Source organism: Onychomys torridus, chromosome 12, assembly GCF_903995425.1.
Source record: "Onychomys torridus chromosome 12, mOncTor1.1, whole genome shotgun sequence".
Classification (NCBI taxonomy): domain Eukaryota; kingdom Metazoa; phylum Chordata; class Mammalia; order Rodentia; family Cricetidae; genus Onychomys; species Onychomys torridus.
The window spans coordinates 6,811,277-6,823,343 of NC_050454.1; the positions used below are offsets into that span (position 1 = coordinate 6,811,277).

The 12,067-nt window shown below is 43.4% G+C and overlaps 1 non-coding gene across 1 annotated transcript; it reads right to left on the reverse strand.

Moving 5' to 3' along the window:
* Window positions 1–218: 218 nt before the first annotated feature.
* Window positions 219–325, reverse strand: LOC118594363. Its single transcript, XR_004946353.1, has one exon. It is a non-coding gene; the product is annotated as a U6 spliceosomal RNA (small nuclear RNA).
* Window positions 326–12,067: the final 11,742 nt, after the last annotated feature.

Genomic DNA, 12,067 nt, shown 5'->3' on the forward strand with positions numbered 1-12,067 from the left:
TATTCCCTCTCCATCCCCTTCTCTCACTGCCCCCCATCTCCCCTAATCCCACCCTCATCCACTCCTCATAGTGGGTAAGGCCTCCCTTCAGTATTCAACACAGCTGGCATACCAAGTTGGGGCAGAACCAAGCCCTTTCCCACTGCATCAAGGCTGGGTAAGTCATAGCACCATAAGGAATGGACTCTAAAAAGCCAGTTCATGTACCCAGGATAAGTAAAAATATGGAACATTTCACAAATTTGCATGTCATCCTTGCACAGGTGAAATGCTCATCTTCTCTATATCGTTCCAGTTTTAGTCTATGTGCTGCCGAAGTGAGCACGTGATAAATTATTTTTAAGTGAGTAATATTCTGATACCTTATTTTTAACAGTGAGTAATATTCCATTGTATAAACATTGCATGGTTTATTTATCTTTCTGTTGAAAGATATCTATTAAATGTAGGAAATTATAAATTAAATGATTATAAGTACTTACGTGTAGGTATTTGTATCAATATTGGTTTTCAACTTATTTAATAAATCCTATGTCACATGATTTTCAGAGCCCAATAAGAGTGTAATCATTTCTATAAAACACTGCCCAACTAGTATCATGGCATTTCCAGAAATGATGAATGAGACTTTCTCTTGTCCTACCTAGTCACCTAGTCACCAGCAAAGTGTAGTGTTGAAGTTTTGATTTTTATATAGTCTATCAGACAGGTGGTGGTTGCTCCTTTGTTACTTGAAGTTTTGATCTCCTTGTATAAGTGATACTTACTGTCTTCCAGTATGACTGTATACTGTCTCAGCTCCTTCATTGATTGGGTGTCTATTCATAAATGCTTTCTATATTTTCTTAAGGCTGTTTTTTTTCTTTCTCATGGATAAACTTTATGAATTCTATCTACGGTTTGAAATACTAATCTATCATCTATTTTGTATAAATACTTTCTTTAAGCTGTGGCTTGTTTCATTCTGTGGCCAGGACTTCCACAGAGAAATTTTAATTAAAATGAAGAACAACTTCCCATTTTATTCTTGCATAGAGTGTACTTCTGATGCTGTGCTTTAGAAGACCCAAATGAAGCTCAAGGTAAAGTAGATTTTTTTCTTTCATTATTGTCCAGGAATATTTTACTTTTCATTTTACATTTGGTATATGCCTCATTCTAAATTAATCTTAGGAAAGGCCGAAAGACCTGTGTGTAGAAATTTGGGAGGATATATATGAGTGTCTAGTGTTTTCAGAGACAGTTATTGAAAAGAACATTCTTTCTCATCATGCTGCATCTGCTCCACAATTGATGATGTATTGACTGTGTGTGTGAATTTACTTCTTTGTCCTTTTACCTGTCTCCTTGGTGAATTTCTCTTTGGCACACACTACACTGTCTTAAAGACTAACTTTACAATACATGGGTAGTGGCAATGTTTCAACTTTGTTATTATATTCCAATGTCATATTGCTGTTCTAGAACACAATGCTTATGGAATCAGAACTGCCAAAGAAACTACATGTAATCTATCGTGCCCTTATTTACCCAATAGACTGTGAGAAACTCAGCAATAACTGACCTGTTTGTTTTGTTCCAGATGATACAGATTGTCATACTGTGTGACACACAGCAAAGTGTTAATAAATATCCACTTGTTTAATTGATCAACTGATTATCCACCATGCAATAATTAAGTATATACTTAAGCCCCATTCTGTATTCGAATTAGGCTCATTATCAGCAACACAAAAGTTAATAAATTTGGACTAAGATCTTATTAATATATCTAGATATTACTTGAGACACAGAAACTGCATCATTTTATATAGAGAGAAACTATTGTAAAAGTCGCCACACCAGTCAAAGTAAATCTGGCCCAACAACAGTCTTTGGTTGGAATACCAATTCTCTATAGGAAAAATTAAATTTCCTAGTATATGTGCAAGGTATTCAAATATCTCAAATGGCATTCAATGCCTGTGTGTTGTGAAGACAAAGAAGTTAGTGAATATGTGATTTTTTCCTAATCACTTCATTTAAGTCTTTCCTCCTTACCTCCCCTTCCCCCATGTGCTCATCTCAACTCCACAGTAGACACAGAAATAGATACTGAAAAATGTGAATGAGCTGGGCAGCGGGGGTGCACGCCTCTGATCCCAGCACTCAGGGAGGCAGAGGCAGGCAGATTTCTGTAAATTCCAGGCCAGCCTGGTCTACAGAGTGAGTTCCAGGACAGCCAGAACTGTTTCAAAGAGAAACCCTGTCTTAAAAAAAAAAAAAAAAAGCATGTGAGCGATGCAGCGGCAGCAGTCACAACATCAGGTGGGTGTGTTTATCCACCCAAGTACAACACAGACCCTTATGCAGGGATCAGAAGAATAGTGGCAGAAAGAAGGCAGGGCTTTTGTATGTGTGTTTTATGTGTATGAATGTTTACCTACATGTATTCATGGATACCAGGTGCATGTAGTACCTGCAGAGGAGAGATGGGAGCATTAGATCCCCTGGAAATAAGGTTAGTATTGTATGTGCTGAGAACTAAAGACTTTTTTTTTACTTCAGTTTTATTATTATTATTATTATTATTATTATTATTATTATTATATTTGTGTTTTAATTTTACACATCAGCCATGGGTTCCCCTGTCCTCCCCCCTCCCTCTCCCACTCCTACCTTCTCCCCAGCCCCTCCCCTCCATTCCCATGTCCTCCAGGACCAAGACTCCCCTGGGGATTCATTTAAACCTGGTGGATTCAGTACAGGCAGGTCCAGTCCCCTCCTTCCAGGCTGAGCATGTGTCCCTGTGTAAGCCCAAGGTTCCAAACAGCCAGCTCATGCACTAAGGACAGGTCCCGGTCTCACAGCCTGAATGCCTCCCAAACAGTTCAAGCTATTCAATTGTCTCACTTATCCAGAGAGCCTGATCCAACTGGGGGCTCTACAGCCTTTGGTTCATAATTCATGTGCTTCCATTCATTTGACTATTTGTCCCTGTGTTTTTTCCAGTCTTGGTCTCAACAATTCACACTATTACAGTCCCTCCTCTTTCTTGACAATTGGGCTCCTGGAGTTCCACCTGGGGCCTGGCTGAGGATCTCTGCATCCACTTCCATCAGTTATTGGATGAGAGTTCCAGCACGACTGTTAAGGTGTTTGGCCATCTGATCACCAGACTAGGTCAGATCAGGCTTTCTCTCGACCATTGCCAGCAGTCTACAGAGGATGTATCATTGTGGATTTCTGGGGACCTCTCCAGCACTCTGACTATTCCTGGGGAACTAAAGACTTTTAACTATAGTTGGAAGGTTTCTCTGGTCCCACTGGGCCCCACACAGTCCAGACAAATCTCTTTCACTTATGATCTTGCAGCTGCTTGAACACAAGCAAATACACAGAGGCTTATATTATTTACAACTGTATGGCCTGATGGCTCAGGCCTTTTGCTACCTAGCTCTTACAACTTAATCCATTTCGATTATCTATAAGTTGCCACGTAGCCATGGCTTGATGGTACTTTCACATCTTGCTTCTGGCCATGCTGGCATCTCTCTCTAGATCTGCCTTTCTCTTTCCTGTCTCTCTCCTTGGACTTCTCACGTGCCTCTATGCTGCCTTGCCATAGGCCAAAGCAGCTTATTTATTAACCAACAGGAACAACATATATTCACAGCATACAGAACGACATCCCCCAGCACATAATTGCTGTGCTATGCATCCAGACCCAGATGACAGTTATGAGCCACCATGTGGGTGCTGGGAATTGAACTCAGGACCTCTTCAAGAGCAGTCAGTACTCTTAACCTCTGAGCCATCTCTCCAGCCCCCATCAGATGACAGTTATTTAGACATTAAGAGGATGTCAGGAAGAATTAGTCATTTATGAAGTTATTCCTGTACACGTGATGTCCTTTGCTGATCATGTGTTTACAAAGTTCTTAGTACACTCTGAGTACCATGCTGAGCACATCAGAGACCTCAACTCCTTCAAGGCATATACAGTCTACACAGAAAGAAAATTCTTCTATAACCTCTAACCAAGGGCAAAGTTATTCCTCTAACAAAGTTGTTCAAGGAAATTTACTGAAATACAATCAAGTAATTGATTCCATAAGTATTTATGGAATTGTCAAACACTGTTCTAGGCGATCACCATATATAACTAAGCCAAACACACACTGCTAGGACTCTTTCTTTCAAGTTGTTTCTATCCTAGGAGAAACATTTTAAGAGTCCTGAAAGAGAGAAGTTCCAAATAGCTTAGTGAGTAAGAGGCAAAATGTTAATGCCTCCTGCTAGAGGACAGAGCAGTTAGGTTGGATTATGAGGCATCAAAGAAGGAAGAATATATTATATACTTTTTCATATTAAATGCAACTCAGGAGAAAAAGATGGATGACTCACTTTCTCCAGGGATGAAGGGATGAGTGTGCCATGCTGCATCCTGAAGCATGTTGCTGTGTTTGGGTATGTTGATGTGTAGCTGGGGTTTCTAAGGTATGACACTTATAGTTAGGCAAGAGTCTATGAACTCTTAATGCAGAACTGGAGAACTGTCACTGTGTCTGGAAAACAGAGAGGAATCAGAGAATTAAAACAAGAAGGACAGCAGCATGATGGACACTGTTCCCAGAAGGATGAGTCTGGTAGCATCATGGATGTTACAGGAAGGAAGCAGAAGCAAAGACCCCTTTCTCCAATCTAAGACAAAATGTGCCAGTGAGTCTGCTCTAGCCTGCAGACAGAAGATGAAAGCTGATCCTCATAGACTATTACTCATAGCTTGTGACCTTGTCCTTTGAAGAGCACCGAGGTATGGATGACGCGTGATTTGTGCATGGAGGGTTTGTCCTTCCATGCCTACCTCCTGAGGATGCTCTTAGTCTAGGAAGCAGAATACTTTGTGACTTACACTTCATGGTCCCCACCCATCTGTCTGTGCAATCCTGAGCCACAGAGCTCAGAACAATGTGCTATCATGGCGTCTCTGCTTCTCTGTTCACATTTGACCTCCAGGAAATTGAGAGGAAAGTTGACTCCCCACAGCTTACACCCTGTTATTTTCACAGATGTTCCTGCACAGCTGTCCAATCACTGTCTGCTGAAGAAATGAGAGTAGGGCAGGGGGACAATGAGGAGACACTGAAGCTTTGCTAGAGCTGGCGATGTGCTTGGGAGGGAAGGGAAATCATCAACTCTGGTAGAGTGAAGGCAGCCATGACCAGGTAGCACGGGCAGGGAACCATCTCCCAGATATGCCAAGCAGTAAAGCGCAGGCCATTTTGCACACCCAAGGCTGGGGGGATTAGGGAAATAGGAAAAGGGAAAATCAAAGGAAGAGTAAGGCACTCATACAGACAGCTGTAGGTAGGTCCCAGACTTCCAGAAAAGGGTCTGTCAGGTAATGACTGAAGAATGGAATGAAAGACTAATCCAGAGCTGGCACTGAACACCCTCTTCTATCTTTTTTTAGGCCTTCATTTGTTCAACTCCTGTTTTCTCTTTGCTGTCTTGTTTCAGAGCTGTGTTCAGGCTGGCTTCACTCATTTCCAACGCATCACTAATATTTGTAATGAAATTTCACAGTGACGCGGTCACGGGCTATTGAGATATGTAGAAATGGTATGAACTTTGAGAGCTGTGTGGCTTACTCTGATTTCCTTGCTCCAGTTTACTTACTTATGGATACTTGTCCTTCCCACTGGCCTGCTTTACACTGCCTAGCAGGCTCCTATTTGTCCACTGAAACCCAAAATAGAAGCCTTTTGCTTCCTTCTCCGATGATGTACACTTTGTCTTTAAAAAATACAAAACATTTTGAACCTTTGGGTCTATATTGTCTACAATTAGCCCTGAACATCAGGGATGCCCGATTCATCCTTGTTTTCCCCATAGCAAATAGTGTAGCCCTTGGTGCATTCAAAACATACAATATATGAAGGGGCAGCCAACACATACAATCCAATCAAAAAAAAAAAAAAGAGTACATGAGCAGTTCCCCCCTCGTTTCTGCTCTCCCTTGCTCCATGGGTAACTAGTGTTTTCGAAAGCACTATGAGGCCTGCTGCTGACTTGTGCTACCCTTCTGATGGCCCTGTGTGAATTTGCCTTTGCCATGTAGGTCAGCCTCTTGTTGCATTAGAGAGTAATGCAGCCTGGGTGTTGGGAGACAGCTCCACCCCTGAGTCACAGTGCCTCTGGGTTCTGTGGTTCCACTCCGTGTGAAAGGTCCTTCTGTGGCATACTTGCAAGGTGAGTTTTCTAATTAGCTTTCCCTTATAAGGTGCCAGAGGGGACGATTGGTCAGAATTAAGGTCCATAGATGGGGTAACAGTGGCCAAGAGAGTTTGCCTCAGGCTGCTGGGTGGGAGGAAGCCTTCTAGTTGACATCTGGTGGGAATTTAATGACTCAGAACTCTATTCTCCACCCCTGGTCTCTCACCCACTCTTCACTCAGCCAGGCCTGGACTTTGAGAGCATGCAATAATTTACATCATGATTAGAACTGCATTGTAGCTATACTGGTATGAGAACACACGCTCTTCATGTAGCCCAAAGAGGACAAGACAACTCTTCCATACCCATTAACTCTTACATCTCTGAGGCAGAGCTGCCTTCCAGTTAAAAGGCTGGAGCAAAACCAAAGAATTTATGGAGTGGTCCAGAGATTGAATAGTAACGTAACAACAATGACAGGCAGACATGGTGGTCTTCAGCTATCTCAAGTTTCATATGCTGCTGTGTACAGGATGATGTATTTTTAATGCATATATCTTTAGTGTGAAGCCAATAAATATTTCAGTATTAAAATATAAAATCAGGAAGGAAAAATACTGAATAATAAGTTCATTCATAATTCTAACATATAGGAAAAAAACTTGTTTATTACTGGGAATTTTTTTTTTAATGTATCACTCAGATGCTTAAAGAGGGCCATGCTTTTCATTTTATACAGGAAAAATGGATTTGCTGGAGTAGGCATTCAGGAATGGAGGGATTCAGTCATTCTGATCCTGCAATCTTCACAATCTGAGACAATCTGAGATTGCAGAGTGAGTGTCTAGTCATCCGTTTCCAGTTTACTGGTTCCTCAAGTTTCTCCCAGGCCTTAATTTCTGCCTTTAACGAAAGCAATGGGATTCAGAACCAATGTTAATATAGGTTAACATCAAAGTTAATAGCAATGCCTTTAGATGAAAGTTGATGTTTATATTCTAAGTATTATTGTAAAGAAAAGTTTGCATTTAGTCAGTGGTCAGAGACATCGTATTAACTCAACTCCAAGTATGTGGCCAGGATTCCTGTAAATGAAGAACTGCTTCTGAAGTCAGATTTTTCCCTGATCCATGGTCAAGCCAATTATTGCTGTTCTCTTAAACTGTTGAGGTCTATGAAAGGAGGAGTACAAGATGCTCTAAGGGAGGGGGTGTCTTGTGGGGTCAGCATCACTCCAGTCCAGGAACAGGCAAGAGTCATTTGCAGAATCCACCATGCCTATGCTAGTAGTCAGCTGTGGTGGAAAGGGAATTTCAACATCGGAATTATGTCACATCTTATGATTAAACACAGATTACCTGTGGGCCAAATCTTTTCCTATGACGCCCAGACATCAGGACAGGAAAATCTTCCTAGAGTAGAAAAATAATGGAGATAAAAAAAAAAAAAACAAAAACACCCTGGTTTCCAGGAACAGACCCCATCTTCAATACCTACATACATCTTTAGACTGGAAAAGCTAGTGTGTGGGGAAGGCAAAGGACTTCTCTAGGCTTTATATTTGTATTGCTGTCCTTAAGTTTTCATACTGTAGGCTGCCTTCAGTCTAGGAGAGAATATTGCTTCAGTTGGAACAGAGGAATCATCATATGGAAAACAATAACAACAACAACAACAAAACCCCCGCTTGTGCTGGGCTCTGCTCTGTGGACACTGAACCCATGGAGAGATGGGTGGCTTCTGCCTTCTATTGGCATGCGACTCTGCTCAGGAAGCAAAAGAAGAATTTTTGGAACCCATGTACCATTCAGCAACAAGGATTTGGCACTGGTGGGAATATTGCCTGGATTGAGTTGAATTGTGTTGTACTATGCACTGGCAGGGGGCAAAGAGGTGGGGGGTGGCCCATGCTTGTAACTGGCAAAGATAGCCATAGAGTATTAATTAAAGCCTGCTGAGTAACGAGGACAGTGGAGATGGAAGGGATCACAGTTCCCGCTCTTGGTATATTCTCTGTGCCTCTTGGTCTCCATTATTTTCTCTCTAACCCTGTAAAAGAGGTTTCATTTCTTCCATTATATACAAGTAAAATGGTGTTCACACAGAAGGTAAACACGCTTCCAAAACCACTCAACTAGTCATTAACCCTGCTAGATTACAGCCTGTGAACTGTCTTTCTCTGCTCACTCTTTGGTCTTGCGTTGGGGTCTCGGGTCAGGTGCCTTACAGACTGCAGGGTGTGAAGATGGCATCCTGGTTTCTATGCCACTGAGCTGAGAAGCCAACACAAAGAGACTCACCATTCGGCTGGCATGAGTGGATGGCCTTTTGCAGCAAAGGCTGGTGGCCTAAACACAAGGACTGTCCCCCCACCCCCGAATTATTCTTTCCCAATGTGTCGTCTAAGAGATAATGGGAGAAGAGGCTGTCATGGGGCCTACGGTAGAAGTAGGAGGCCTGTACCTGTTTTCTGAATCTGTTGGGGCAGATCACAGCTCACGGATCTTTCCCCCAGCCTCTAACACGTCTTTTTGAGAAAAAGAGATTATCATGAGACAGAAATGGCACCAATATCCTGACACCTGATTAAAAACAGAATGAAGATAAAATGATTTCACTATCCTTCCTGGCCTGGGAAGCTAACACTCCCCATCCCCCTAGGGAAATGGCCCTCTCCCAGCGGCAGCCTGCTCTTCACTTTGAAGTTGCTTCTAAACCTGTTTGCTTTTTGGAGCTCCAAAAAACGTTTGTGCTCGCTGCCGCCCCCAGGCTGGCCCAGCAAGGTTGCTCATGCTGAGACCATGGCTGGCTTCCCGGTGAACAACCAGGACAGTTAATTACATCAACCCAATTAGCAGCAGCACCCACCTTGTGCAAGCAAGGCTCACCTGCAGACTCACCCGTCTGGCAAAGGGCCCCCAGGCTTCAGTGGGGAAGCTGTTGAATTGAGAGACTAAATGTTTACCAGTGACCTCTTCTCAGTACCCTCTTGTGTTACAGATAAGTTAAGGAACTGGAAAAAGACCAAGCCCTTACACCATAGTCTGCTGAGCAGCCTGCAGATAGGAATGGCTTTCAGATTGTTCCATGGGGAGGAATGGGGAGGAACGGGGAGGAACGGGGAGGAACGGAGTCTTCCCTCAGCACCTATGAGTGATCAGAGGCGGAACACGATCAGATATTGCCGTTGGTAATGAGGTTGTTTGCTTGCCTCTAACGGAGCCCTGAAGAGACAGGGCCCTCTCTGAAAGGCAGGCTGGGGAACGTGACAGCTGTTTTCCTTGGCGCCACGCTCACACTTTCCACCTTCACAAGGAATCCAAAGAGCCAGGTTCAAAGATGAAATCGACCGTCTGTTAGCTGCCTACCAGGAGCAAGTTGCTTCAACTCTCTGAGCCTTGATAGGCCATTTGCTAAGTGTGGTCACACACACACTGTAGAGATGAAGAGCCATCATCCAGTGATTGTCATCAAGTAGAGAGAGAATATGTCCAAAGGGCGGCGGCACTGGGGTAGACCATTTCCATGTTGGGATTGTACTGCTGGTCAAATGACTCAATGCATTTGTCAAAGGCATAGAGCTATATTTTGAGACACAGGAATTTTGCAGAAGGCAAAACTCAAAATAAAGCCCTTGAAAAGTTGAGGAAAATCATTTACAAAGCTCAGTTAAGAGAATAAGGATGAGAATAGACTTGAAAGCCTTGAGCAGAATGAATGAGCCCAATATGTACTTGATATGTATTAGTTTCTTTCCTTTCTCTCCAAGCCTGTTTTCCTCATCTATAAAATGGGAGCTCAAGTATTATTTCCTCTAAGCATAAAACCTCATCTTTCTAATGATGTGATTATCTGTGGCAATGTTTTCTCCATATTCGTTCACTGACATGTTTTGAATGTCCTTGTTGAACTGGGCCCTGTAAGCCCTACCATGAAAGCATAGCAGAGGCTATCTCCCATCCTTATGTGGCCCACAGCCTAAGGACGGAGGTAGAGTGACTAGTCAGTCAGTGTCATGAACGCTACTGTGTGAAGTTCAGTGGCAACAGAAGTGTGCTAAAGGCCTCCTCAGTGTAGGAGAGGGGAAACGGATGACTTCCTGACCACGAGAATGTCTGAAATGAGAGTTGACTGAAGAAATGTAGACAGACTCCAGGGAAACAGGCTGATGTGGAGCAAAGAGACTGAGAGACTCCTTTAGGAATATAGCATCTCTCCATCTTGGGGGCTCAGAGGTTCATCCAGATGATTCAAGCCTTACACAGGGTCTCCTGCCAAGTGCCTTCTACTCCCGTGGGTTTTCAATGCTATGATTCTTCCGTTTCCTGTACCCATTTGTAGGGAACTGAGGTCTCAGCCTTTAGCTTATGCTTGGAAATCTGGGACATAACTTAAGGGAAAGCTTCCCTGTGGAAGAGCCATGACCTTTCAGTTTCCTTCACTTGTTTTGCATAATCAATCACTCAGCAGCAAACCTGGGGGTTCCGCTATCAGATGGCAGGTGACGGGAGTCATGGAAGGGATTCAAATCCTCTAAGGTGGCTCAGTGATGTCAACCCAATTACCCGAGACAGCTTATCTGCACGGCAATGGCCCTCAGGTATCAGTGCCTGTGTAGACTTGGGTAGAATTCTTTGCTGGGACACTTGACTGACAGAAATTCTGCTCATCACTGCCTCTTTTTCCCCTCCTGAAGAGATAGCAGCAACAGCTCTTGGCCAAAGCTCAGAGACCTTGCATGAGTTCTGGCGATGACAAGACACACTGCAACTTTAAATATGCCACTAAAGAAGCACTTCAAGGCTGGAGCTCATGTTCCATAGTCCTGCGCCTGGAGCAGGGTTTACCCACTGGTTAAGAAATTCCAGCCTGTTCCATGAATAGCTTCTTCTCTTGCTTCTACCTCTGTGCTGTCTCGTCCTTTGCTGCTTCAAACAGCTGCATTTCTGTTCTAGAACTCATGGGGGCCTCTTCATTATCCAGACTGAACATATGAGGCCCGGCATGGAAGGTCTGTGGACTCTGCACCAGGCTCTTGTCTTGAGTGGGCAGAATGCATTGGTTGTTAGACATTGCATCTAACACATCTTTGGAAGATGTAGGGCATTAAACATGTGGACTTAGTGGGCTTGTTCATTCCCAAGGTGTTATCCACCTTTAACTATCTATGATTTTATAAATGCTGAGTCTGGAGATAGGAAGACCATCTCAAGATCCTACAATCTTGGCATATCTACAGGGGGAAGAGCAGGAAGACCTCAGACAAAGATGGGGGTTCAGCAAATGGAGTTCCAAGTAGCTGCCATGAAGTTAGAGCTTAGTATCTCCTTCCCTAAGGCAAAAAAAAAAAATGTCCTTAGTGCAGGCCTGTAAAGAATGAGGAGGATGGTAAACAGACACCAGGCACACATAGACACACCACACACACATAGACACACCACACACACACACACACACACACACACACACACACAATCACACCCTCACACACCACACACCTCCACACATACCACACACACATAGACACACCACACACACATACACATCACATACAACACACACACACACACACACACACACACACACACACACACACACACACACACACACACAGGAACACACACAAATGTATGCACACAGGGGGAACTTCCAGGAGGACATTTCAACAGCAACAATTACACTTGCAGCAGTTGCCCCCTGCTGTGTTACCAATCGTGGTGACAGCAAAGTTCTCTTGAAGCACATAGCAAGGAAATCCTTCTGATAACACAGCCACATTGAGGTCGGTTACTGAAGAGTAAGGAGCCGACCTTACAGGCTCTTTTGTATCTATAGGGAATTAGACAGGGGAAGCAGAATAACCGGTCTG